Genomic DNA, 7179 nt, shown 5'->3' on the forward strand with positions numbered 1-7179 from the left:
TGATTAATGCTCTCCTTGCCTGGCCTGTCAGTTTAGGTGGACGGCCATGTCTTGGTAGGTTTGCAGTTGTGCCGTACTCTTTCCATTTTCGGATGATTGATTGAACAGTGCTCTGTGAGATGCTCAAAGCTTGGGATATTTTTTATAACCTAACCCTGCACTAAACTTCTCCACAAGATTAAAATAAACACAGGTGGATTCTATTTACTAATTAGGTGACTTCTGAAGGCAATTATTTCCACTATCAGAGTTAGGGCTCTTTCACACAGGCGATCAGTTTTTTGGCTCCGCTCCGGTCCTTTTTTTTTTTTTCACGGAGCGGATGAAACACTTGTGTCATCTGCTCCGTATGTCAGCATATCATCCCATCCGTTTGCGGATGATATACGGACATAATGTAAGTCTATGGGCATTGCGGATGTCAGCAGATGACACCGCTGACATCCGATTTTGCCTCCTTTCCGTTTTTTTAACGGAGGAAAAATAGGGTTCTGTTCCGTTCCAAAAAACGGAACAGAACTGAAAGGAAGAAAATCGGATGTCAGCGGATGGTCATCCGCTGACATCCGCAATGCCATTGACATACATTGTCCATGAATCATCCGCAAAAAAATAGGATGATTTGCGGACATACGGAGCGCCCGTGTGAAAGGGCCCTAAAGGGGGCTAAATACAAATGCACGCCACACTTTTCAAATAGTTATTTGTAAAACATTTGGAAAACCATTTATCATTTTCCTTCCACTTCCCAATTATGTGCCACTTTGTGTTGGCCTATCACATACAATCCCACTAAAATACATTTAAGTTTTTGGTTGTAATAGGACAAAATGTGGAAACTTTCAAGGGGTATGAATACTTTTTCAAGGCACTGTAGCTGTTCAGAACGCAACATTAAAGTGGTCTGCAGTAAATAAATGACAGTTAAAAAAAAAAACACCCAAAAAAATGTTGTAAACGTATGCAATGGATTAGTATATTTTGCATGCACTTCTGCTAAAAATGCCATTCAAGCAGCTCTTCCTGTGCCAGCCTTTTGGACCCATTCCCTCTGGGACTGCAGGGATCCTACTGGCATGTTTGGGGCGAGTTACTTGGATTTCCCCCTACACTGTGCATTAGAGTCTATGTTACTCCAAAATCACTGTAAATCTCTTACACTGTGCATTGTAAGGGGTGCTTGTTTTTCCTTCTGCTGTGTAGGTCCGCACAATGGCCATAAGGCAAATCTGTCTTTGCTGCCATCTGTAAAGCAAAACCTGCAATAAAATTTTCCACTTGCTGTGTAAAAAGAAATTTTATGGCCCAAAATTAGCACCAATGTTATTTGTTCTTTTACATGAGCTCAACCCTCAGAAAGTAGAACAAAAAGCCCCCACTAGCCAAATTCCTTTTACTCTGCTGTCCCAAGGTGAACTTTGGCACTTGTTTTTACAAAAAAAAATACAGGTAACATATTTTATAAAATGTGTAAAAATGACTAAGATCAAGAAAGCTCCGGCTTAGGTCTGTGGGTGCCATCACAAAGATTTTGCTCCTAGCCTTTGGGTATCGGTAACAGAAAACAGTAATCATGAAGTGTGTGTGCAATGTGTTATTTTACAACGGCCTGGTTCTAGTTTGCTGTTTAAATGATGGAACTCTTCTGGCTTTATTAGAATTTTTAGGAAAGTGCATGTATTCTGGTATACATGTGGCCTTTTGATGTTCAGACATATTGTAAATGACTTACGAAATGTAATAAAAGGGGGATTTCTCATGCACAATAGATTCAGTATGTTGTTGGGTCTCTGCTGTTGGGCTAGATGACAACCCTGTAGAGAAACTATTCATGAAAAAATAAATTGCAATACCAAGTGTTATGGCCAGGCTCAGAATGAAGATGTCCTCTGAAGAATGATAAAGTCAACTTGTTAAAGTGATTGCTATAAACATTGCTAAAGTTGAACTCCAGGCTTCCCTTCAGTCTTTTGGTTATGAAGACACCTCTATAGCACTGAAATTATTTACCTAAACAGACACTGTTTAATATACATTGTCCCCAGTGGCGGCTGGTGCTCAAAATTTTTTGGGGGGGCGCAAACAGAAAAATGTAATAGGCATTGCTTTGCGGCAAAAAAACGTTGTAAAAAATTGCGTGACTTTGAGGTCACAGAAGTGTGAAAGGGGCCTTCAGTAATCAAGGTATAGTGTGCCCCCTTCCAATGCAGACTGACCAGCATGCCCCCTTCCAATGCAGAATGACCAGCGTGCCCCCTTTCAATGCAGAGAGAGCAGCGTGCCCCCTTTCAATGCAGAGAGACCAGCGTGCCCCCTTTCATTGCAGAATGACCAGCGTGCCCCCTTTCATTGCAGAGAGACCAGCGTGCCCCCTTTCATTGCAGAATGACCAGCGTGCCCCCTTTCATTGCAGAGAGACCAGTGTGCCCCCTTTCAATGCAGAATGACCAGTGTGCCCCCTTTCAATGCAGAGAGACCAGGGAGCCTCCTTTCATTGCAGAGAGACCAGCGTGTCCCCTTTCAATGCAGAATGACCAGCGTGCCCCCTTCAATGCACAGAGACCAGCGTGCCATGCCCCTCTTCAATGCAGAGATATCATCCTGCCCCCTTTCAATGCCGAGTGACCAGCGTGCCCCCTTCAATGCAGAGAGACTTACCTGCAGTGGCGGCTTCTCCTTAGTTCCCCGCGTCTCGTCCCGCCTCCTCCTCGGCCAATGGCATGCGTTCGCCTTTCGGCCAATCAGGACCCGCTTCCTGATTGGCCAGGAGGAGGATCCGTGTGACAATAGCGAATTTTCATTCGCTATTGTCACACAATGGGTGGGCTTGGGCCGCACTGCTCTGCGCCCCGGGTCCACCCTTTTCTCAAGCCTATTAGAGCCTCTGGCTCTAATCAGGTGATTAAAAAAAACAAATCCCATTGAACTCCATGCGTCCGGCACCCCGCATGTAGATTAGGGGGCCGGGCGCATGGATGGGGGGGGCGGCGCCCTTGCGCCCCCAACGCACCAGCCGCCACTGATTGTCCCTTCTTTTTCTGCATGTATTTGATGGCACTGTAATTATTAAAAAAAACAAACCTAAGTACCTTTTTCCTAATCGATATGCAGCTGTCATACGACCCAGATCTTTCCTAAGCCTGTCTGCAGGGAAACAGCGGCAGGAGGAGCTTCTAGTCCTCTGCTGCTGGTCACATGTTCAAAATAAAAACAGAGCAAAAATAAATATCAATATTAGAAAACCAGTGCAGCGCTAAAATGATTAAAAAAATTATATAAACAAAATTATTGAATCTAAATAAATATATAAACTATTGTTAAAAAATTACAGTCATAAAAACACAGCTATTAAAGGGCATATAGGCCAAAAGAATGTCCATAGGAGCAGATACACAGAAAAGTCCTTCTCATTACTCTTACCATCGTAGGCCCTACGTCACCTGTCATAGGGCCTATGACTGTGACGTCATCACGTGATCCTAATCTGATTGATTGGTGTTTGTGTGAGCCCGGAGGGAAGCCCAAAGGAACGCTGCAAATCTCTGCCATATGACTGAATCTTGCTTTTATGCTGATTTTTACTACAGAATCTTGTAAGTGCAATTATTCACTTTTACCAATAAATAGTTTTTTGTTACTGCACGATGGAAGCGCTTTCTGTTTTTTGAGTGTCGTTCAAGTACTTTGAGCGGATGGAGTCTTATATAGTTTGAGGGAGACCTATTTCCCTGTGCCTGGTTTGACCACCAGTAATTCAGTGATCATCTACATTTGGTAAGCAGCTTGTGTTACTCACATTGGGTGCGGAGCAGGAACACTTTAGGTCATCTTCTATTATAACATCTTTCACTCCCTCCTTCACATATGGTGGCTTCTTGCATGTAGTAATGAGAAGGACTTTTATGTGTATCTGCTTCAATGGACATTCCCCTTTTGGTCTATATACAAGCTTGTACACTCACTACTTTACATTGTAGCAAAGTGCCATTTCTTCAGTGTTGTCACATGAAAAGATAGAATAAAATATTTACAAAAACGTGAGGGGTATACTCACTATTGTGACATACTGTATAACAAATTCAATAATTTTGTTTATATCATTTTTTTTTATCATTTTAACGCTACACTGGTTTTTCGAATATCATGCTGGCAGCTTCCTTTTTCACTCTAGCGCAGTGTGTCTTTTTTCTTCTTTGACTGTAAATAATATCAATAAACTTTAAAATTGTCATACAAATATATATTTAAAATCAAATCTATTATTTTTGCCAATAACATGGTGTGGATGGATTTTTGCCAGTCACAGGCTGTCACCCCCCTCCAGCCTATGTCTTAGAATAAGAGGGAGGTGAAGCCTCCATCAATCAAGATGTAATATCCCACCCCATTGTGTTTAGCTGGTTAGTGGGCATAGAGGAACAGTTTACACCCACAAGTGTGACTATAGTCACATGGGTTGCTCAGGGAGGGAATTCTTAGCATAGAAACTCATTGAACACTGAGCATGTGCAGAGTTTGTACCACTGCTACAAAATACCTAGTTGCATCGGGGACATGAACAGAAGGTGGAGATAGAGAGCAACAGGATCAACAAGGTTTTTTTTGCAGAATACAGAAAAGGAATCTCATAGTGACTGAGTATGAACAGCATGTAATACAACATTTATGGATAGTTTTTTTTTTATGATGTGGGTATAGTGACACTTTAAGTGTTCATTAGTAACTTCAGTAGGGAAGATAGAGCGTACCTTATTTTCTTGCTAGAGAATATGCAGCATCATCGAGCTCAGGGGCCAGCAACCTTTTTCCACTTAAAGGGCCAGATTCAATGTATGTGAAAGCATGGAGGGCCGCATTCACCTAATAAATTAAGTTAACATTACACAGCCCCCGCACCTCTGGCCCCCTTTACATTACACACCCCCCACACCTCTGGACCGCTTTACATTACACAGCTCCCGTACCTCTGGACTACTCTACATTACACAGCCCCTGCACCTTTGGACCCGACTTCATTACACAGCCCCCATGCCTCTGGACCCCTTTATATTACACAGCCCCCATGCCTCTGGATGCCTTTACATTACACAGCCACCACATCTCTGGACCCCTTTACATTATACAGCCCCTGCACCTCTAGACCCCTTTACATTACACAGCCCCCACACCTCTGGACCGCTTTATATTATACAGCTCCCGTACCTCTGGACTACTCTATATTACACAGCCCCCTGCACCTTTGGACCCTACTTCATTACACAGCCCCCATGCCTCTGGACCCCTTTAAATTACACAGCCCCCATGCCTCTGAATGCCTTTACATTACACAGCCACCACATCTCTGGACCCCTTTACATCAGCCCCCCCCCCCCATACACACCCCTTGCATATTACAGAGCTGCCCCCCAGCCCCGCAGCTACTGTAATATGCAAGGGGCTGTCTCTGTTCACCTCTATGGCCAGCCATGTGAACCATCGGGTCATTTCCCAGGGTCGCTGGTAAGAACAGTAAGTCCAAGAAATACAGACGAGCGTCAGGAGGTGACCCCTCCCACTGCTTTTAAAAGTGATCTAGCAGATAATTGGCTGCTCGAAGATCTTTCATAAGAAAGAATCACCGGCTGAAAAAAAAAAAAAATACACAGGTTATGGCTGATAGCCATAACCCCAGTAAACCACTTCAAAGCCACAACGTGCTGTATTTATTCTAATTTTGGTTTAAAAAAGGTTATGTAGAAAAACAAAATATTTTTTAAAAATACATTGCTTGATTAGAACGGACCAAAATATTATACCTTACTGTCTGCAGCGAGATACGGTTTTATAAAAGCTTAACGTGAGATTGCACTTTGGCAATTTCATGCAAGGAAAAGAGGTTCACTGTATAGTTTGCCCCTCCACTGTTCCACCCTGTCAGATGCTTCCTCATTTGGGGGGGGGGGGGGAACTACAGGACCCCCTCCCCTCCCTCCCCACATGCAGTGTTGAAAGCCTGAGAGGCCAATTGCCAGGCTTGAGCACTGTCATAGAGAAAGTTCTCAACCCCATCTCAGCTTCTATTGAGAACTTGGAGACACTTGCAGGTTCCTGGGGTGGGGCAGAGTGAATGAGATGCAAGCATCAGTAGTGCATGGGATGGGCCATCCAGTGAACCTTTTAGTAGAAGTTTCCTTTAACCACTTCCAGGCACTATGGAAGTAATGGGTATTATATTGGGTTTGTGTGCACTAAAATGCATTTAAGTTTTTTTTTTCCCTGAAAAAATGTGTTTGATAAAAGGCTGCACAAATATCGTACAACATAAAAATTTGCATCAACCATTTGATTATCCAGGGCATGTGTTGTTCTTCACAAAAAAATAGGTTTGGGCATTTTAGGTAATTTTCTAGCAAAAATTGCTGATCATTAGCATGTATGTGAAAATGCCCGATGTAGCCCAGACTGGAAGTGGTTAAAAAAAAAAAAAGTTTATGCCAGGAGCAGTAATCTGCTGTACAGCTTTCAGGAACAGATATTTACTACTAGACACTGGACTAGCCTGGATTACCAAAACTTTGGTTGGCTAATTCAGGCTACTTTCTTAAAACACATAAAGCCATTTTAAAGTGTGGATACCTTTAATATTTTAACCACCTTAACCACTTGCCAACCGGGCTAATTCTGAGACTTTTTTGCTAGAAAATTACATAGAACCCCCATACATTAAATACATTTTTTTTTTCGCAGAATCCCTATAGAATAAAATAATGGGTGTTGCAATTCATGTCACATGGTATTAGAGTTACACAGGAGGTCTGGTGCTAGAAATATTGGTCTCACTCCACCACAATACCTCACGTGTGGTGCAATTACCGTTTACATATGCATTCAGGAGTAACATATGCTTTTACGCGTAAGCACAGGAGTGCTTTAAATTTATTTTACTATTTTTTCTAAAACTTTTTTTTACACGTCTAATATTTTTTTGTATTAACTTTATTGCTATCACAAAGGATGAACAACATCCCTTGTGACAGCATGGGCTATGACAGGTCCTTTTTATGGCAAGATCTGGAGTCTATTAGGCCCCAAATCTCACCTCTGGACTCCAATGCAGCCAATAAGACACAGATCAGTCTGATTAGCTGCTTTGCTGGCCGTGAACGGCCAGGTAAACAGAGGCACAACCGGAGCTGACTA

This window comes from Pelophylax lessonae (assembly GCF_965119305.1).
Source record: "Pelophylax lessonae genome assembly, chromosome: 4".
Classification (NCBI taxonomy): Eukaryota; Metazoa; Chordata; class Amphibia; order Anura; family Ranidae; genus Pelophylax; species Pelophylax lessonae.